At 41.7% G+C, this 22751-nt stretch overlaps 1 long non-coding RNA gene across 5 annotated transcripts in view; it reads right to left on the bottom strand.

The window, feature by feature from the left end:
- LOC111181045 (uncharacterized) overlaps positions 1-22751 on the bottom strand; it is a 108193-nt gene that overhangs the window by 32627 nt on the left and 52815 nt on the right. Inside the window, exons 4-6 of one of the 5 annotated variants that reach the window (XR_016390829.1) lie at positions 2999-3043; positions 1854-1915; positions 154-693 (exon numbers count right to left, since the gene is read on the bottom strand). This is a non-coding gene — a long non-coding RNA (uncharacterized LOC111181045). Of the gene's footprint in view, positions 1-153; positions 694-1853; positions 3044-22751 lie in introns of those variants that run through there. The other 4 variants (XR_016390828.1, XR_016390827.1, XR_016390826.1 and 1 more) reach the window with 4 other exon arrangements.

Here is a 22751-nt window from a genome sequence, read left to right as displayed (position 1 = left end):
TGAATTATAGTTTTGTCTGGATATATGCCCAGGAGTGGGATTGCTGGGTCAGATGGTAACTCTGTTTTTAGTTTTTTAAGGAACCTCCATACTATTCTACATAGTGGCTGCACCAATTTACATTCACACCAACAGTCTGAGGGTTCCTTTTTTTTTTTTTGCGGTACGCGGGCCTCTCACTGTTGTGGCCTCTCCCATTGCGGAGCACAGGCTCCGGATGCGCAGGCTCAGCAGCCATGGCTCACGGGCCCAGCCGCTCCGCGGCATGTGGGATCCTCCCGGACCGGGGCACGAACCCGTGTCCCCTGCATCGGCAAGAGGACTCTCAACCACTGCGCCACCAGGGAAGCCCTGAGGGTTCCTTTTTATCTAATGTGGGCTTCAATGGCTGTTTTTATGTGGGAACATTCCTGTGTAGCCCATGTGAGTCTAATATTTTTGGTGTGAGGGCTGATTTTAGTATGGATGCCCGCCATGTCTTTTCTCACTGTGTGCTGGCTGTTATCCCCTTGATAGGGGATGTGATTGGAGTGGTGGTGACCAGAGGCTGCACTGGATGTTGAATGGGGCCTCCTCTTTGCTCTGTGGTTGTCACAGCCCTTTCGGGGGCTGGGTCTGCTCCCCAGTTGTTGGAGTAGAAGCTCCATACCCACTCTGAGCTTCAGCGTGAGGTTAGGTGGGACTGGAGCATTCCTGCTGGGAGAGGAGCCAATGAGTATTCCTCCGCAGGAGCTGCCCAGCAGAAAGTGCACTCTGTGGAGTCCCCTGTCGGTCCTGTGTGCTCACAGAATTGTTGGCAATGCCCTCGGCCACGCCTCAGCCCCGGGAACGCAGGCAATTGGCCTGGATGTCCCTCAGGCGCTGTACTCACAAAGCCACAGGAGCAGATCTGCCTAAGTCAGGCTCCGGGACCCACCATAGTGGCGCACCTGGACCCGCCTTGGGAGCTATGGAATCAACCCACACCCCGGCCTCACCTCCGTGTGCGCTGCTAACATCAGACCTACCCCAGCCACTGGAGCCCCAGTAATACTCTCAGATATCCCGCAGGCGCAGAGTTTACAAAGCCACCAGCGGGTGCACATCCTCCAAAGTTGCAGCGTTCCCAGACCCGCTCAGATTTCAGCCCCGTGTGTGGGCAACCCGCTGAAGTTAGGAGCTCCTAAGCTCGTGGAGGCGGAGCCCTGGGTGTCCCGGCAGCTGTCCATGCCCCGCCCCTCTCCTGTAGCGCTCCGCCCAGGCCCTGTCCCCGCCTCTTCACTCCGCACAGGCGCAGTTCCCAACTGGGGGCGGAAAGCGCCCAGCAGAGGTCACACTGCTGGGGGTAAGTTTCTTTCTAGTGGAAGTCACTTCACGGTCGCCCTATACGTCCTCAGGATTTGCTCGTGACTTCTGATATCCCCACACCCGCCCTTCCTCTCCAACTAAATCCAGGCGTAGCCGGTACAGTCCTTCCCTTTTGGCTTTGAAATGGCTCTGAGGCCGGTCCCTGCCCTTGGCTCCTTGGCTTTTCTGCCTTCTGTTCACATAGACACCGCCTTTTGCGACATTTTCCTGCTTAAAACCCTTTACGACCTTTCTCCCTTTCCCCCATGGAAAGTCCTTTTCCCCGAGTTGTATTCCAGACCCGCAGCCTCGCCCTCTCGGCCCCTGGAGGGCAGCGCCGGCCGCCCCGCTCCCGGACAGGCCGCGTCCTCTCCCCGGTCCTGGGATTCTGGAGAGCCCGCCCCTCTCCTGAGACCCCCTCCCTCCCCGCCCCTCTGTCCTCGCGTCTCCTCAGGCCGGTCCTTCTGCTTCGCAGGCCTCCCCTTCCTAGTCAGCCCTTCCCCTCACCCCGCGAAGGGGGACTTGACCTGGGCCAGGCGTGTGACACCGGTGTTCTTCAGTCTCAGATTCTACCTCGCTGGAGAATGGCCTACAGAGCAACATGGTATTGGGAGAAAGAGGACAATGGTCACAAGAGGAAGGAAGAGAGAGCAGGAAGGAAGCATAGCCACTTGGGGCGCCAGAGAGTGGGGAGGAAGGGAGTGTAAAGGGAATAAAAGGGATGTGGTCGAGGGAGAGAGGAAGCAGAGATGGGGGAAGAAAGAGGCAGAAATATATGGAAATTTAGGACAGTCAGAAAGGTGGGGAGAAAGAGCAATAAGAGGGGGAACAAGTTGCAGAGTGGGTGTGAAGGAAGAAATAGGAGGGGAGAAAAGGCAGTAGAGGGGGACAAAGAGAAAATAGGGAGCTAGACAAAAGGGAATGAAATGGGAGCACCTAGTATAGTGCAGGTAGAGGGGAAACTGGGTCCAGGTGGATGGTGGGTTGTTTGGACATGGATGATTAAGTTGTGATGTACGATTTGTGGCTTTAGAATTGAATACATTTAAAATTTGTTTAAATTATACAGATGGAGGATGAGGATTGCAAAGTGTCTACAAAGCTTGTACATTTTGTAGTTATTTGTATCAGAAGATAGCTTCTTTTTGCAATCCCTGTTCAGACAGGGGGCAGTGACTTATCAGTTGTGGGTCACCCCGCTTCCCTTTTCCTGACATAGGGTAGAGGATGGGGGAGAGAAGTGGGATTAGAAATGACTGACTTTGTATTGCATGGTGCCCTTTTAAAGGAAGATTAAAAGTGTTTTTTCTAATGCTTTTACTTTTTTCTTCCTCGTTTCTTTACACTTAATCCTTTTTGTAGTTTGGGATAGATCTTAGTACATTCAATTTCAACTTTTTATAAATAATTGTTAACTTCTGAAAAAAGCTGTGGTGGCTTCCTACAATCGACTCATGTCATTCTTTTCTAAATAGGCTATATTCCCAAAATTGTTTTAACTTTGAGACCAAATTCTTTAGATTAAAAAAAAAATTAGAAATTCTTTTCAGTTTGTTTCAGGTATATTTGAGGCCTGCATTTTACCTGAAAACTGGATTTGCCTCTTGATGGCTCTTGAGCCAAAAGACACAACAAAGTCAAAGTCTAGGAGAAGGAAGGATGTATTACTTACCCCATGTAAGGAGAACACCTAGGATCTTTCCCAAAGCAGTATTTCCTGGAACAGCAAAATTAGGGAAATTTTAAGTTAAGGGTGCATGCATATTCATGAAGGGGCTCGGTGGATATATGCAAATTAATCATGGGGCTTGAGCAGAGGAGAATTCAGCATAGAATTGGGGCAAAGCTTGACAGAGTTTGGGTCTAGCTGACTGAAGTCAGTAGGGTTAGCAAAGGTTAGCATTATCATTCTTTATGTTCCAGTTAGTCTGGTGGTTGAGTGCTTGAGGAGGTTTGGATCCTGCAAAACAGCTCAAGAATATGCTTCAGGTTAATCTTTACCTTCAAAACAGGACTGGGAGTCTTTACAACTGATTTTTTGTCTCTGATGTGGTTAAGTTATTTCCCTGGCCTGGCAATAGCTGTTTATTCTACATTCTATTGTTCCCTTAAAATCAGTAACTACTGAGGCCTATTCTTTTGTAAGGGCAAGAATTGTGGCCAGGTGTAGATCACAGAATGGCTTAGGCTTAAAATGGCTTCTCTTCTGTCAAGGAAACTATGTCTGATTCTCTTTCTCCAGGGACCCTCTACCCTTTTGCCTACAAAATTCCCCCTTGAGAAATTTCACTCATTTTTGAGCGGTACAGGGCTGAAGGTCATTCTTCTGTAGTTGCTTCTTGCTGAGACTGGGCGTTGTAGTCTCCTTACTTAGAGGAGTGAAACTCTCGCTTCTAGAGCTAGAAAAGCTTTGGGGCCCACAGGAGTAGCATCTGAACCTTGCTTAAAAGTCATTATTCTAGCAGGTGTACGAGAGGCACAGCGAGAGAGACAGTTGACAGTGACCTTGTAAAACACACAGCCGGTTATCAAGAGTACCAGTAACAGAAGCAATGTCATTAGCAGAAACTTGAGCCAAGAGCCCCCTGGTATAACAGATATATGATTTGCAAATAATTTCTCCCATTCCATAGATTGTCTTTTTACTATGAGCGTGCTTTAATGCACAATAGTTTGTAATTTTGATGTAGTCCAATTTTCTCTGTTTTTACTTTGCTACCCTACCTTTGCTTTTGTGGTCATATCTGTTCAATTATTGCTGAATCCAATGTGATGAAGGTCTTCCCCTATGTTTTCTTCTAGGAGTTATATACTTTTTTAAGTCTTATGTTTAGATTTTTGATCCATTTTGAGTTAGTTTTTGATTAGGGTGTGTGTCGCATAATGGTCCAATTACGTTCTTTTGTATGTGGATATCCAGTTTTCTCAATACATTTTTTTCAGTAGACTACCCTTCCCCTATTGAGTGACCTTGACACTCTTGTGGAACATCATTTGACCATATATGGAAGAGTTTACTTCCAACATTTTTATTCTATTGCACTGGCTGGCTGGCTGTCTTATGCAAGTTCCACATTGTTTTGATTAATTTAGGTTTGGAATAAGTTTTGAAATAAGGAAGTGTGAGACCTCCAACTTTGTTCTTTTCAAGCTTGTTTTTGCTATTCGTGGTCTGTTGACATTCCATGTGAATCCATGTTTATTTATTTCTTCAAAAACGCTGTTGGGATTTTGCTGGGTATTGCTTTGGATCTGTTGATTGCTTTGGGTACTATCGTCATCTTAACAATATTTTCTTTCAGTGCATGAATTTGGGATATCTATGCATTTATTTTCGTCTTTTCTAATATTTTTCAGCAATGTTTTTAGTTTACAGTATGCAAATCTTCCCCTTTGGCTAAGGGTATGCTTATGTATTTTATTCTTTTTGCTATTATAAATGGAATTGTTTTCTCAATTTCCTTTCTGATTGCTTATCATTAATAGAGAAAAACAATTGATTTTGCATGCGTTTTTTTTTTTTTTTTTTTTTTTTTTGCGGTACGCGGGGGCCTCTCACTGTTGTGGCCTCTCCCGTTGCAGAGCACAGGCTCCGGACGCGCAGGCTCAGCGGCCATGGCTCACGGGCCCAGCCGCTCCGTGGCATGTGGGATCTTCCCGGACCGGGCCACGAATCCGCGTCCCCTGCATCGGCAGGCGGACTCTCAACCACTGCGCAACCAGGGAAGCCCCTGCATGCGGATTTTATACCTTGAAATTTTTCTGAATTCATTCGTTTGTTATATCAGGGTGTTTTTTGCGGAATCTAATGGATTTTCTACTATTAGATTATGCTGGCTCTAAGCAGAGATATTTCTGCTTCTTTTCCTAATTACCCAATTTCCTAATTACCTTTTATTTATTTTCTTGCCTGTTTGTCTTGCTGGAACTTCCTGTTGTGTGTTCTTTTTATTTATTTTTTTGGTTGAGCTGGGTTTTGCTGCGTGCCGGCTTTCTCTAGTTGCGGCGAGCGGGGGCTACTCTTCATTGCAGTGCGCGGGCTTCTCATTGTAGTGGCTTCTCTTGTTGCGGAGCATGGGCTCTAGGTGCGCGGGCTTCAGTAGTTGTGGCACGCGTGCTCTAGAGTGCAGGCTCAGTAGTTGTGGTGTACTGGCTTAGTTTAGTTGCTCCGTGGCATGTGGGATCTTCGAGACCAGGGCTCGAACCCGTATCCCCTGCATTGGTAGGCAGATTCTTAACCACTTCACCACCAGGGAAGTCCCCTATTATGTGTTTTATAGAAATAATGAGAGCAGGTGTCTTGTTTTGTTCCTGATCTTAGAGGAAAAGTTTTCAGGCTTTCACCGAGTGTGATGTCAGTTTCAGGCTTTTTATATATGTTCTTTTTTGTTCTGAACTAGATTTTTTTTTTCTGTTTTTAGTTTATGATTGTTTTTATCATAAAGGCTTTTAACTAGTCTAATGCTTTTCTGCATCAATTGAGATGACCATGTATTCTTTTCCTTTCATTCTTTTGATATAATTATAATGAAATATTTCCATATGTTGAACCATCCTTGCATGCGAAGAATATGTCCTCCTTGGTCATGTTGAATAATCCTTTTAATGTGCTGTCAAATTAGGTTTAATATTGCTTTATTGATAATTTTGGTATAAGTATTCATTAGAGATATTGTACTCTGGTTTTCTTGTAGTGTCTTTGTCTCGCTTTGGTATTAAAGTAATTCTGGCACTGTAGATTGAGTTTGGAAGTGTTCCCTCCTATTCAATTTTTTTGGTAGGGTTTGAGGAAGATTTGTCTTGTTTTAAAATATTTGGCAGAACTCTGCAGTGGAACTCTCTGGGTTCCCTTTATTTTTGATTAGTGATTTTCATGACTCAGTCTTGGTAGGTTGTGTATTTCTAGGAATTTATGCATTTCTTCTAGGTTATTCAACATTTTGGCCTATAACTCTTTGTAGTATTCTCTTCTAGTTCTTTTTATTTCTGTAGAATCAGTTGTAATCAGTCCCCTCTTTCATTTCTGATTTTAGTTATTCAATCTCCAAGACCCCCTTCAATGAGGATTTTATTCAGTTGCTTTAGCAGCAGTCATGGGTCGGTTAGGGTCTCAGACCGCTAGTCTTTTCCACACACTCAAACTGTGCCTGAAGAATTATTCCTCCTTCATGTATGGTATTGTCCTTGGACTGCTGCTCCAGACATGCCCACCTACCCAGATTCCTGATACATCTAACTATACAGAATCTGTCTCTCAGTCTGAAATAGAAAACACTTACAAACTGCTTCCTGCTGCCCAAACTGAGCTCAATATAATGATCAAAACAGCCGAAGCATGTGTGTGAGGGAGGATGCCAGAGCCTGAGATATGGGGTAGTGTTCCTATGACCTCATCTCCTCAAAGAATTTCAATCATCTTTTCACCTTTTTTAAAAAAATATTTATTTGGCTGTACCACGTCTTAGTTGCGGCCTGCAGGATCTTTTTCTTGTGGCATGTGGGATCTAGTTCCCTGACCAGGAATTGAACCCAGGTCCCCTGCATTGGGAGTGCGGAGTCTTAACCACTGGATCACCAGGGAAGTCCCAATCGTCTTTTCAACTTGCGTGGCAATGGCGGTTCACACTTGAGCATAGGAGCTGGGAATAGTTTTGAAAAACTTAAATTTCTTGAATCTATTAGGAATTTCTAGTGAGCATATCCAAAAGGGGAGAAATTCTTCCTTTTCCATTATTCCTGGTGGCAGACAGGGTATCATGTGGACAGAGGAGGTACTGAGGTCTGAGCCATGGAAGACCCACAGAGAAGCACATGTGTCTCAGTGGATTCCCTGCCTCCCTGAGAATTTCCTTTACCCCAAATCTAACGCTGTCTGAAATCTCTGAGGACCCCTGAAATACCACCATTTATGGGCAAAGAAATGGAATCACACAATCAAGGACTTTCAATTTTTAAATTTTTCAGTAAGTTCAGTGAATTTTTAATTAGCACAAAAGAAAGATAGTGAGTCAATAATTGAGATTAGACAATATTTGCCCCATTTCTCCAAATCAATACAAATCAACTGTGAAGCCTAGATGAAATGGACATTTTCTACGAAAATATATTCTACCGGTATTGACTCCAGTAGAAATAGGAGTCTAAACAAATGAATATCCATAGAGGTAAGGGAGAGTTTTATGAGTCCTATACAAATAAAAGCACCAGGGTCAGATTAGCAGGTAGATTCTTCCATTCTTTTAGAGAACAGATAAGCCAATGCTATGTACTCAATTCAAGCCTTAAAGAGGAAGTACAATTTCCAAATAGTTTACATAAATCAAATAAAATGCTGATACTCAAATGTCCTAAAGTTTGTACCAAAAAGAATACTATGGAAAGATCTCACACCTGTGTACAGATGGCAATATTTAAAATAAAATATAGCAAAATAATAGATGACTGAATTTTATGTCTGGAATTCAAGCATGATTCAGTGTTAGGAAATCCATTAATATAGTACATCGTAGTAGTGGGTATAAAGAGAAATCAGGGGATCTTACTCATAGTTACAAAAACATCTATTTGGAAGAATTGAACTTGTACTTACGTTAACTTAAACTCAACAGTGGGAATTGATGCATTTTTTCTAACATGTCAAAATGAAGTGATTATCTTGCTCTTTGGGAAGCACTAGAGTTATTCCACTAAGGTTAGAAAACCACACTAAAAAAAGCATATGATCACCTGTTCAATTCATTTCTCATGTGTTGGAGGTTTAGCCAGGGCGATTTAAAATGGCATGAGAATGGGAAAGAAAAATATAAAACTATGTTTGCAGATCATGCAATCATACATCTGGAAACACAAAGGAATTGATAGAAAACCTACAAAAGATAAGTCAGGAAGATCATATAAATATACAAAAACAGTAGCTTTCATAGGTGCAAAAAAGAATCATTTTACAAGTTATAGTGCAAGAAACTTTAATTAGAAAAGCGTAACCAGAAATGAAATAAACTAATTGGGAGTAAATCTAACAAACTTTTTAAACCTATGTGAAGAAACTATAAAACATTCCTGAAATATATGAAAGCGGATATAAACAAATGGAAAATCACATCACATTCCTGGGTAAAAAATTCAGTATTATAACAAGGGCAATTCTCCTTAAGCTAATTTATAAACTTAACCTGTTCCCGATATAGACACTCAGTTCTGAAGCTAGCAATGTTATCGAGAAAATCTTACAGAATAAAGAACAAGTAAGAATAGCCACAAAAGAGAAGCAAAAAAGAGTGGCTATCCGTAGACCTGTTTATTCATGACTGGTAGATCAATGAAGTTAAAAATTCAGAAATATGCCAAAGTGCGTAACAAAAGTTAATAAGTAGCAAAACCTACAGTGGAGATGCTAGTATTCGGGAAATGGAAATTCCTATCAGAATGACAAGAAATGGTTTTATTTGTCACATCCTATAGTCAGACAAAGGTCAAAGAGTAAAAAATAATTAAAATATGGTTGAATTATTTAATAAGGCTTGATTCTTAAGCACCTGAGTGCAGCCAACTCCTTGCTCACAGTCTCCAAAGGAGTCCCTCATACAATGACACATTTGGGGTTGAAAATTTTCCTCTGATTTTTTTTTCCGTGCTGCCTGGCTTGCGGGATCTCAGTTCCCCGACCAGAGACTGAAACCCGCCGGGCAGTGAAAGTCCAGAATCCTAACCACCAGGCCACAGGGAAATTCTGATATTTGATGCCTCCAAGTGAATGGGGAACACAAGAAAAAGTTATGCTCTGAAGGGAAGTAAGTATAAAATTGCACATTCCGCACAGGCACAATTTTGCATTTCCTGTCACACTCCAGTTTCCATCACCTACTCTAAAACTCAGGCTGTCGCTTAATTGAAATAAGTTGTAACTGCTCTGCATCTAACCTGGGTCCAGAGGGCACCAGACACGTTCAAAGGATCCGAAGTAGAGAAGCAGAGCCTCTCAGGAGAGAAGAGGAACAGACCAGAATCTCCTAGGAGCGGGTCCGAGGGCTAGACCCGGCGTCCGCAGGGCGGCTCCACCAGAGACAAGGCCTCCACCCTCCGGAGCGTCCGAGATGCGCCCCTAGGCGGCTCCGCCCCCTGGCCCGGTGGTGCGCATGCGCACGCGCACTTACCTAGGGACGCGGAAGCGGATCCTGCGGTCAGACTGGCGCCGGCGGGTGAGTGAGTCGGTTCTTTGGTTCGTAAGTGCGCTATGCGATCTCCAAGCCCCGCTTCTCCATACCTGGGTTTCGAGGGTGTCCCAGCAAATTAAAACCCCTGAAGGCGGTCGTCTCTCTCGCTCTGAGTCCGCCCCTTTCGCCTGTCGCGGCGTCGCCAGAAGACTCGGTTCGGCCCTGGGAGTCTGGGTCCGGTTCCGGTTAAAATCGTTCTGACGCAGGTACCGGCCCCAACTTTTTGCCTTCGGTCCGTAGAGACACTGACCTCCTGCAGCGACGTTTTCCTAGTCTGACTCCCTTTCTCAAACCTTTGTATGACTCCCGCCTCCCCTCCTTCTCCCACCGCCCCCCCGCCCCATTCCGTTTTGTTAAGTCCTCACTCAGGAGGTGGATCGCCCTTGACCTCCCTCCAGGGAGAGCAGAGACGGAATACAAAGGCAGAAGTATATGCAGTTAGTGAGGCATCAGAACGTTTGGGGAGAAAGAACGACAGGGATTGCAACAGAGATTTCAACAGAGCGAGGCCTAACAGTCTGTGAGAGGAAGAATAGAGAGGGAGGGAAACAAAATGATGCGTATGAACAGAGAGGAGGAAACACAGAAATGGACACAAAAGGAGAGGAGAGAAACAGAGGACCCAGGGAGACATATACAGGAAACAAAGCACGTGGTGGTGGAGAAAGCGGGAACCCAAACCCAGGTGAGTATTGAGTTGATTAAATATGGAATATTAAGTTGTGAAATACTAAGTGGTGTCTCTAAGCTAATCTAACATTTTTTGACATGTTTAAATTATGCAGAAGAGAATGACGGTTGCAAAAGCAGGTGTTTGAGGCGTCTGCATTTTCTAATCATTGCTTCAGATGATAACTCCATTTGCAAGCCCCGTTCTTCCAGAGGGTGGATTCTTAGGTCAGTCAGTTCAGGGTCATTCTCTTCCCTTCTAAGAAATGGGGCGAAGTATTTGTGCCACCACACAGTGCTTTTGTACTGTTGCCTTACTATGGCTCATGTCAATCTTTTTAAGATTTGATATATCCTCACACTTGTTTTAACTTTAATCTCAGAAGCGATTGGGTATGTTTTAAATGTCCAAATTATTTTCACTCTAAATTTCATTGTTCAGATTATGAGGTTTATACGCTTTCTACTGTATCCTGTATTGGAACTATTCTTTGATGTCTGCTAAATAACTTCACTATGCATGTGGTAAGGGTGTTGATCGTCTTTTAACACTCAATACCTAGTTTAACCAGTTAGTTTAGTACTCAGTAGCTTCTTTCTTCCCTTAGGTGATCTGCTCAATTAGTGAGCTCTGAGTTTAAGTGTCCAACTAAGTAGATTATCCCCCCAAGTCCCCTTTGTCCTTTCTGTGCAGATGTTAACTGATGGGCTGGATTTGTTACTGACCTGGGTTCTTGGACTCTAATCAGTAGAAATTGATAACAGGCCAGACGAAGAATTCAGGCAAAGCTTTACTGGGACTCGTGCTGCAGCACAAGTGAGCGAGAACGAGAAACAGGTGCCCTTGCTCGCCCCCTGATGGGGGGTGGTGGTTTTGCTCTCAGCACTTCAGAAGTGGCGGTTGGGTTTTGGCCTTTTTGTTTCTTATTGTTCATAAGCTGTTTGCCCAAGCTGTGCATGTATGCAGTTATTTTTAGTGCCTTATGGCTTCTTTGTATTCTGTGTTCAGGACACATCTGTCCAGGTGCAGGCACTGTAGTCAGGGGCCCCAGGTTCCAGCCTTTTCTAGATTGATGTGAAACTTTGTTCCCACAGAACCCATGTGTGCATGATGAAGAGATTGTTAGGGCTCATGTCCACGGGTGACCCTCTTTCTTGTTTTTCTGGAGGAATAACTATTTGTAATTTCATATTTTTGACTATAACGTTTTCTGGAAAAGAGGAATTAAACGTTTGAATTTGATTAAACCATGAAAGAGAAGCTTCTCTTGCTCAGGAATATGAAAGGTAATCTGGAATTAGGACAAACCTTTTCTATTTAAACCTATCCAGGCTGCCACTTCCACCTAGTTCTGTTCATTCAACTCAGACTTCTTCAGGGTAACTTGGTAAAATTACTCCCCCTCCGAGCCTCAGTGTACCCACCTGTGACATGGAGAAGATAGAGGAGAGCAGTTTGCCTGGTTATAATTGAAATTTTAAACATATTCCAGTCCTCCAGCAATTATGGAAAATGCTTAAAAAAGAGGCCAGGGGCATAGGCCCAGAGATGGAGGCATACCTTTTTCTCAGCTTGTCTGTAGCAGGAGTAAATCATAAGTTTGATTGCATCATCTCTTGGCATTAAATCTTTTATGGTTTCCCATCACCCTCGGGACAAATTGTTCAATATCGCTCCAGCAGGGAGCTGTGGAGCTGGGGTGGCCCCTCCAGAGTTGCTCCCACTTAACAAAAGGGGCAAGCTTCCACATCCTGTGTCAACCAGTCACTGGATGCTGGCTGCCTCCGGAAGAGAGCAGAAGCTGGAGGAGGCACTTTCCTTTGGATTAGTGCCAAATGGACAAAGGACGGAGCAGTTGCAGTCAAGTGGGCCTTTTGGCAGCAGGGAGGGCTTCCTGAAGAAGTGGGTGACAAGCTCACTAATTGATCTTCGCGTAGGAGTTTATTGTCCCTGTATCCCTCGTGTTAACAGCTGGCAGCAAAGGACTGTCTTTCCCCCACGTTAAGGTTCTCCTTCTGGTAGCTTTGTGGCAGATGCCAGAAGGGGGGTATGTTGGTTGTAAGCATTAAACAGCATATTTCGCTCCCACAGAATCATCTTACCTGAAGAATCTAACAAGAAATTCAGAGGAGGAGGAAAGAAGAAGGAATGGAGCTTTCACAGGTAAAAGTCATATTCTTTGTTGATTTGTTCTCTCCTTCCTAAAATGACGCAGTTTGGGCTCATTAATCTTCTCTGTCTCTGAAATGTCCGATTTACTCACACACAGGGCCTTCCCTCAGTCTCCCGTCACCTCCCTGCAGATTCCATGTCACTGTGACCCAGTGACGGGGAACTTGGGCAGAGCCCCCTTTCAGGTGGTCACCCCGTGAAAGGTTTTATACTCAGGCGTGGATTGGAGATGGGGAGTCGGCTCTGCGGTGTCAGTGACGTAGGGCGTGAGGATTGTGTAGTGCACCCTTCTGGGTGCCCCTTCATCTCCACGTGACCCAGGATGAAAGCGACTACGTGTATAAGTGATGTACTGCTGTGCACGAATACCTGAGGAGGTCTGGGAAGGAAGACTGACGTGGGGAAACTTGCTTTGTCAGATTTTATAAGTGCCTTTGAAATAAAAGGAGTGAGTCAGTGTGTTTCACTCTAAAATACCAGTATTGTAAAGTAGAATGGGAAGTTAAGAAACAGAAATAAATAATAGGGTGTTATCTAAGAATAAGGGTTTAAAAAATTATTCACAGCACGTTCGTCTTACAGAGACCCTCCTGTTCATGTAGGGACTCTCATGCAGCATGTGTTTTATTTATTTATTTATTTTAAAAGATTTATTTATTTATTTATTTAGGCTGTGCCAGGTCTTCGTTGCAGCATGTGGGATCTTTGTTCCAGCATGCGGGATCTTTGGTTGCAGCATGCGGGATCTTTTTTAGTTGCGGCATGCATGTGGGATCTAGTTCCCCAACCAGGGATTGAACCTGGGTCCCCTGCATTGGGAGCGTGGAGTCTTACTACCCACTGAACCACCAGGGAAGTCCCAGCATGTGTTTTAGATAAAGATGGTTATAATTTAGCCAAGACATAGGAGCGCAAATTTCTGTCATCAGATAGACTGGAGCCAAATTATGATTCTACTGCTTGTTGTTCAGTGTTATATTTTTTTGTTTTAAACACTTCATAGATACAGTTTTGTAATTCAGCTTTACACAGCGATGCAGTTTAGAGACTAAGAAATAAAATATCCCCTTCCCTGTCACATCCTAACACCATCACTTACTGTCTCCATCAGAAACCACTGTTCATTCTCAGTGCAGATCTTACAGCAGTACATTTATATATGGAAATGTGATTTTAGAAAATATTCTTTACTAAATATTTTGTTATGGTATTTTATTCTTCAAATTTAAATATCTACATACCATGTATCTTAGACTTGTTTTCATGAACAGACATAGAGATGACTTTCTTTTTTGTATCCTCAGTGGAGCATTCTCTTAATGAAGAAATGGGTCCTTTACAGTTTTTACTGTTATAAGAAAAGGCCAGGACTTCCCTGGTGGTCCAGTGGTTAAGAATCCACCTTCCAATGCAGGGGACGCAGGTTTGATCCCTGGTTGAGGAACTAAGATCCCATATGCCGTGGAGCAACGGAGACCCTGCACCACAACTACTGAGCCTGTGCACTCTAGAGCCCATCCGCCACAACTAGAGAGGCTGCGTGCCACAACAGTTGTCCATGTGCCGCAACTAAGACCTGATGCAGCCAAATAAGTAAATAAATTTATTATTATTAAAAAAAAAAAGCCACAGTGGCTGCTTCTGAGCATGCCGACTTTACTACAGATTTCTAAGAATTTCTCCAGAATGGGAAGCTTGAGCATGATTACTGGGTTAATGATGGTGTTCATAAGGAAGCACAGATACTACAGTTACTAAACAGGATTTTAAATCAACTGTCTTAATCGTACTCAGAGACTTAAGGGGAACCATGGACAGAGAACTAAAAGAAAGTAGGAGAAAACTGTTTCAAGAAACAGAAAATATCAATAAAGAGAATTAGAAATTCTAGAGCTGAAAAGTACCACAACTGAAATTGAGAATTCACTAAAGGATTTCAACAGCAGATTGACAATCAGAATAAAGAATCAGTGAACCTGAACATAGGTTAATTGGAATTATCCACTCTGAATAGAAGAACGGTGGTAAAAAGAAACATGAACAGAGACTAAGAAACTTTTGAGACATTCCCAAGAATACCAGTATACACATAATAGGAGACCTAGAAGGAAAGGAGAAACAGGAAAGGGCAGAAATAATATCTGAAGAAATAAGAGCTGAAAAACCTCACAAATTTATTAAAAATGTGAACCTGCAAATCCAAGAAAGTCAACGAACTCCAAGTATGATAAATTCATAGAGAGCTTGGGCAAGATACATAGTCAATTGTTAAAATACAAAAAAAGAATGTAGAGAGTAGCAAGACAGAAATGACTTCTCATGTACAAAGATGCTTAATAAAATTAACAGCCTCTTTCTCAGAAACTGTGGAGGCCAGGAAGGAATCTGATGATATATTTAAATTTCGAAAGATTAAAAAAAATTCATTATCAGGCAAACTATGCTTTAAAATTGATAATGAAATTTAGAGACTCCTAGATAAACAAAAGCTGAGGAAGTTCACACTGACAGACTTATACTACATGAAACACTAAATGGAATTCTTGAGGACAAAATGAAGGGCTACTAGCAGTACCTCAAAGGCACAGGAACAAATAAAGAACAGTGGTAATATAACTACATAGGTGTATATAAAAGGCAGTGTTACTGTATTTTTTGGTTTATAACTCATTTTTTAACCTGAATTAAAAGGCAAATATGTAAACAATCATTATAAATCTGTTACTGAATGCAAAATGTATAAAGAAGTAATTTTTGACAATAACAATATAAAGGGAGACAGGATATATGTATAAAATATATAATCTGCAGGTTGACCACTAAGAAAATAATTTTAACATACAGAAATGTGAATATGAAGGGAATCAAAATGTTATGCATGTACAGACATACACAAAGAAGGAAACAAGAGGAATTACAAGACCAAGAAAATATTGGACATACAGAAAGCAAATAGCTAAATAGCAAAAGTAATTCCTCCCTTGTTTATTGGGTACTTTTAATATAAGTAGATCAAACTCTTCATTAAAAGTCAATGATTGCAAGAAATTTTATAAAATGATTCTACTGTATCTTTCTACAGAATGCTTGCTTTAAGATACTCAAATAGGTTGAAAGTGAAAGGATAGGAAAAAACATTGTGGAAATAGTTACCAATCTTAGCTACACTAATGTCAGATTAAATAAACTTTAAGTCATAAAATTGTTACCAAAGAAGTTCAAGGATGTACATATATATATATAAAATTATATATATGTATATATATATAAAATTATATATGTATATACATATATATAAGGTACATGTAACGTATATGTATTTATATACATAAAAGAGTCAATTCATCAAGAAGATGAAACAACTGTAAACAATATATATATAGGTACAAATCCCCACATTTTTTGAAGCAAAATTTGAGGAGAGATAGTTCAACTATAATAGTTGGAGACCTCAAAATACTCTCCTTTTAAACTTATTTTTTTGGCTGTGTTGGGTCTTCGTTGCTGCGCGCGGGCTTTCTCTAGTTTTGGCGAGCGGGGGCTACTCTTCATTGCGGCGTACAGGCTTCTCATTGTGGTGGCTTCACTTGCTGCGAAGCATGGGCTCTAGGCACATGGGCTTCAGTAGTTGCAGCCTGCAGGCTCAGTAGCTGCAGCATACGGGCCCTGGGCCCTAGGGCAGGTGGGCTTCAGTAGTTGTGGCGTGCAGGCTCAGTAGTTGTGGCGCACAGGCTCAGTAGTTGTGGCTAACGGGCTCTAGAGTGCAGGCTCAGTAGTTGTGGTTGCATGGGTTTAGTTGCTCCACGGCATGTGGGATCTTCCCAAACCAGGGATTGAACCCGTGTCCCCTGCATTGGCAGGCGGATTCTTAACCACTGCACCACCAGGGAGTTCCCTCAATACTCTCCTTTTAATAACCAGACAGGAGCTCAATAAGGAAATAAAGGACTGAGCAAAACTGTAAACCAAGCAAACACTGTAGACCTAAGAGAAATATACAGAACACTCCGTATAACAAAAACAGTGTACTCAAAACTAGGAATAGAAGGGATTATCTTTGGTCTTAAAAAGGATATCTATTAAAATCTCACAGTTAACATCATACTCATTGTTAAAGATGGAAAGCTTTCCCATGTAATCAGGAAGAAGCAAGTGTGGGGATGTATTTTGGCACTATATGTCAACATTTTACTGAATATCTAGCCAGATAAATTAGACCCAAAAAAAGAAAGAAAAGTCAAAATTAAAAAAGAAGTCAAACTATATTCACAGAAAACATGCTCTTATATGTAAAAACATCTGAACAATCCTTAAAAAGACCATTAGTGATAATAAACAAATTCACTGAGGTTACAGAATACAGTATCAATACCCAATATTCAGTAGTATTTCTGTACACTAGCAATAAACATTGAAAGTAAGTGAAACAATTCCATTTACAAGACCATCAAAAAGAATAAGAATTTAACCAAGGAACTGGAAGATCTGTACAATGAAAACTAAAAGTATTGCTTAAAGAATTGAAGGAAAATTTAAATAAATGTCAAGATATCCTTTGTTGATTGTAAGAATTAGAGTAGTTAAGATGGCAGTACTCACCAAAGTGTTATAAGGATTGACAGCAATCCATGTCAAAATCCCAGCAGCCTTTTCTGTACAAGTGAGAACCTGACCCTTAAATTCATTTTGAATTAGTATGGACCCCAAATACCCAAAATAAGTGTGAAAAAGATTAAAGTTGGAGGACTTACACTCCCAACATCAAACCTTACTGCAAACCATGGATAAACAAAACTGTGGTTCCAGCTTGAGAAGAATAATATAGATCAAAATGATAGACTAAGAGTCCACAAATAAACCCATATGTCTATAGCCTATTCCTTTTTCACACGGTGCCAGAAACATTCAAGCAAAAAAAGTTGTCTCTTAAAAAGTAGTCTCTCCAGTTGTACTGGGACAACTGGATATCCATGTGAAAGAGAATGAAATTGGACCTGTGCCTCTCACCATATAAATCAGTCAATTCAAAATGAATCAAAGACTAAGCATAACAGGTAAAACTATAATACCCTTAAGTGAAAGCATAGGGATAAATCTTCATGATGTGAACTGACAGTGGATTTTTTTTTAGATAAGACACTGAAAGCAAAAGATAGAAAGACAAAATAGATAAGTTGAGCTTCACCAAAATTAATAATATTTGTACACTGAAGGACACTGTCACATAACTGAAAACATAATCTACCAAGTGGGAGGAAGTATTTCCAAATCACATATCTGGTGTCTATTATCTAGAATATATGAATAACTCCTATATGTCAAGAACCAAAATACAAAGAACCTAATTATAAAATAAGCAAAGGACTTTAACAGACCTTTCTTCACAGAAGATAGAGAAGTAACCAAGAAGCAAACAGATGTTCAATGAAATTAGTCATTAATAAAATGCAAAATCAAAACTACCATGAGATATAATTTCACACCTGATACGATGACTATAATAAAACAGAATAACAAGTTTTGGTAAAGATGTAGAGAAGTTAGAATCCTGGTAAGTTGCTGGTAAAGTGTTGTAGCCATCGTGGAAAACAAAACCATGTGACCTAGTGATTCCACTGCTAGATAAATACCAAAAAGAATTGAGAACAGATAATTCAAACATATACTTCTGCATGAATGTTCCAGCAGCATGGGACTTCCCTGGTGGCACAGTGGTTGAGAATCCGCCTGCCAGTGCAGGGGACACGGGTTCAAGCCCTGGTCTGGGAAGATCCCACATGCCGCGGAGCAACTAAGCCTGTGCGCCACAACTACTGAGCCTGCGCTCTAGAGCCTGCGAGCCTGAGCTACTGAAGCCTGTGTGCCTAGGGCCTGTGCTCCACAACAAAGAGAAACGACCCCAATGAGAAGCCTGCACACCGCAATGAAGAGTAGCCCCTGCTTGCCACAACTAAAGAAAGCCCACGCCCAGCAACAAAGACCCAACGCAGCCAAAAATTAATCAAAAAAAAGAAAAAGAAAGTTCCAGCAGCAGTGTTAGTAATAGACAAAAGGTGATTATAACCCAAATGTCCACCAAGGGATGAGTGAATAACCTGTGGTTTACTCATGCAGTGGAATATTACTCGGCCATGAAAAGGAATGTGGTACTGATACATAACTGTACTGAGCGTGGCTGAGCCAAAAAAATTATTCACAGTGAAAGAAACCAGACAAAATGTCACATTTTATACCATCCCAGTTATATGGAAATATCCCAAACAGGTACATCCATTGAGACAAAGCATTAATGGTGTCCAGGGACTGAGGCAAATGGGGAAGAAAGAAGCAACTGCTGAAATGGGTAAAGGATTTCCTTTGGGGATGATTGAAATATTTTTGAACAAGAAAGAGGTGATGTTTGTTCAACATTATAAATGTACTAAATGCCACTGAATGCTTCTTTAAAAATGGCTGACTTTATGTTGTATGCATTTCACCTCGGTTACATAAAGAGAAGCGTAACTTGCTCAAAATTATCTTACATGGATCAGTCAGAACATTCACTCCAGCCAAGTCAATCCTTACGCGTCTGTTTCTGTAAGTTTGTGTCAAACTCAGAAATCTCTCCTTGTCCACTTGGTGAAATGTGCTTTCCTTTCAGGGACTGTTTATGTTCAAGGATGTGGCCACAGAATTCTCTCAGGAGGAGTGGGAATGCCTGGACCCTGCTCAGAGGGCCTTGTATAGGGACGTGATGGTGGAGACCTACAGGAACCTGGTCTCCCTGGGTGAGGATAATTTCCCTCTGAAAGTCGGTAACTACTTTTGTATATCTTTGCATTTCCCCTTGGGAGTCTTTTAGGAGCCCCTAGCATGCTTGCGAGAGTTTCAAATCCCTTCAAGAGAGTGATTGAAGCTGTTTGTATTCAGAATGAAAGGCTTCATAAAGTGGCTTATGACTAACTTCCCCTTTCTTCAGAAGTTTGCCACATGCTTGATTAGTGGTGGTTTGTACAATATTAGCAGTCTGAAAGCCTTATGGCAAATTTAAAAAAATTTCAGTCTGTGGTTTTACTCTTGAGCTTCTGATTCAGTAGTTCTTGGAAGGGTGCTAGATATCTACCCATTTAAAATCATCTCTAAACATTCAGGAGGCAGTCAGTTGGTACTTTTTGAAACATTTTTCTAGATCAATCTATAATATCCTTTCTTCTTAGCTGAGCAAAGCACTGAGTATAGCATTATCATGTTGGGTTTTTTTTTATAAATTGAAATCTCTTTTGAGGTGAACAGTATTTTCACTATGGAACAAGGGGAAGAGCCCTGATCTGTGGGAAGTGAAGTGAAAATAACGGAAAAATAGAGAGGTCAGGATGTATTAACTGTTGTTATTTTTTTTGGCCTCACCATGCTGCTTGTGGGATCTTAGTTCCCCGACCAGGGGTTGAACCCAGGCCCTCGGCAGTGAAAGCACAGAGTCCTAACCACTGGACTGACAGGGAATTCCTGGTCAGAATATATTTAGATGTGAACTTAAATGAGAGCTCAGATGGGCACAGAGCAAGCTTCTTCATTATATATTCTTTAAGAAGTTCTCCTCAAATGGGAAAGAACCATGGGACAATAAAAGTCCATTTCATATGAGTTCTCAAAGGAAATTTAACCCTGCACAAGCATCCTTATCACTGTGTTACTCAAATATATACAAGTTTAAACTCGCACTCTGCTATGGTACTCCAGCTCATTCAAAGCCAAAGCAAAGGCTTTATCATGACCTATAACACTCTACTATATGGCCCCTCCTACCATTTTGATGTCTTGGTTTGAGAGGGATGGAAAGCCCTCTTTCTCCTTCATCTCTTGGTTTTCAGTTAATACATATCAGAGCTAAGTCCCCTATAGTTCTGACCCCAGGACCTATTTGGTTTCCTCCACATTTTATAGTTTAGGGAGAACTTCTCAGGGGATAGACAAAATAGCTGGTCTTCCACTGTATCTGGGGTGCCATGAATCTTCTGGGGCTGTGTCAGGCCTTCTCTGCCTGTTCAGGCTCCTGAGCCACTTTTTCAGTTTGCCACATGTATGTAAAGAGGAATGGGGTGCACATTTTGAGGTTGTTACTCAGAAGTAATATAATGACTACAGACTGAGATCCTCTTTGATCCCAGCTGCTACATGGTAGTATATCTCAGTCTTTCAGGCGTTCACCCTACTACAGCCTGTGGGTAGAGCATACCACCCATTCTCAAGAGGACCACAATTTGACCCTGTCATTTTTTTCTCATATCTTGTATTTTTCTCCCTCTTCCAGCTCTCTGCCTAGTACTGGAACATAGAAAGACCTTAGTCGTTCTGATTTCTTTCTCTCTTCTAAGATTTTGCCTCTGAAACTTTTTATTTTTTTAATTTTAATTAAAAAAAATTATTTGGCTGTGTTGGGTTTTTGTTGCGGCGCGTGGACTTTCTCCAGTTGCAGCGAGCGGGGGCTACTCTTCGTTGCAGTGTGAGGGCTTCTCATTTTGGTGGCTTCTCTTGTTGTGGAGCACAGGCTCTAGGCATGTGGGCTTCAGTAGTTGCAGCAGCAGGCTCAGTAGTTGCAGCACGGGGGCTCAGTAGGTGCGGCACGTGGGCTCTAGGGTGTGGGGGCTTCAGTAGTTGTGGCACACGGGCTTAGTTGCTCCGTGGCATGTGGGATCTTCCTGGACCAGGGATCAAGCCCATGTCCCCTGCATTGTCAGGCAGATTCTTAACCACTGTGCCACCAGGGAAGTCCCTGAAACTTGTTTTTTAAACACACATTCCAGGGGTCTAAAGTTTCAATCTCTCTTTGCGCCTTTAGTTCATAGGCAGCTTATGGTGGACACTTTGATGCAGGGGGTTTACTGTTTAAGAGAAGATTCTTGGAGCAAAACACTGAACAATATGTTACAATATTATCTGCTCTACATGCAGAAATGTTTCTTGAAGCCACTGGATAGAGTGGTCAGCATGTCCAAGAAACTAAGGTAGAAAGTATCAGGAGACCCTGACCGATAAGAACCTCCAGTTGTCTTTTTAATTCTTGTGGAGTTTAACAATGCCTCTCTAGGGCAGGGTGACAATGTGGGTAGGAAACAATATGGTCATCAACTTTGAGGTGGCAATAAAAGGTGTAGGAACTTATCCTAAGGAGAACAGTGTCCAAGTTCACAACCTCATACCTGTGAGACTAATTAAACTACTGTTCATGCCACATTGTTAATCCTGTGTGTGCCATCCTTCATTCACTTTCAACAAATATGATTTTGACATGTTTTATTGAGGAAGCTTATAAATTTGAATGGTGCTGACATGTTTTCTTTTTTTAATTAAAATTTTTTTTAAAATTTTATACAGTTTTTAAAGGCTACGTTCCATTTAGTTATTACAAAATATTGGCTGTATTCCCCGTGTTGTACAAACACATCCTTGAGCCTATCTTACACCCAACAGTTTGTCCCTCCCACTCTCCCACCTCTATATTGCCCCTCCCCTGCTGTAACCACTAGTTATATCTCTGCATCTGCTGCTTTTTTGTTGTATTCAGTAATTTGTTATATTTTAAAATTCTACATATAAGTGATACCATACAGTATTTATCTTTCTCTGTCTGACTTACTTCATTTAGCATAATACCTTTCAAGTACATCCATGTTGCTGCACATGGCAAAATTTCATTCTTTTCTATGACTATTATTCCACTGTGTGTGTGTGTGTGTGTGTGTGTGTGTGTGTACAGCACATTTTTTTATCCATTTGTCTGTTGATGGACCCCGAGGCTGCTTCCATATCTTGGCAATTGTAAATAATGCTGCTATGAACATTGGGGTGCATGTGTTTTTTTGAATTACTGTTTTGGGGCTTTTTTGGATATATACCCAGGATTGGAATTGCTGGGTTATATGGTAATTGTAGCTTTAGTTTTAGGAGAAAACCTCCATACTGTTTTGCTAAGTGGCTGCACGAATTTAAATTCCCACCAGCACTGTAGCAGGGTTCCCTTTTCCCCATATCCTTGCCAGCACTTTCTCTGTTCTTTTTGATGGTAGCCATTCTGACAGGTGTGAGGGGATATCATTTAGTTTGGATTTGCTTTTCCCTGATGGTTAGCGATGTTGAACATCTTTTCATGTACTTGTTGGCCATCTGCATTTCTACCTTAGAAAAACGACTGTTCAGTTCTTGTGCCCTTTTTAAAATCGGGTTGTATGTTTTTTTGATGTAATGTTGTATGAGCTGTTTTAATATGTTGGATATTAATCCCTTATCATTTATATCATTTGCAAATATTTTCTCCCATTTAGTAGGTTGTCTTTTCCTTTTGTTGATGGTTTCCTTTGTTGTGCAAAAGCTTTTAAATTTAATTAGGT

This window comes from Delphinapterus leucas, chromosome 20 (assembly GCF_059928025.1).
Source record: "Delphinapterus leucas isolate spDelLeu-1000000601 "Yukka" chromosome 20, BTC_Dleu_Yukka2, whole genome shotgun sequence".
NCBI classification, from domain to species: domain Eukaryota; kingdom Metazoa; phylum Chordata; class Mammalia; order Artiodactyla; family Monodontidae; genus Delphinapterus; species Delphinapterus leucas.
Note: the sequence above shows the minus strand (reverse complement) of the source record. Positions and strands in the feature narration are given on the sequence as shown.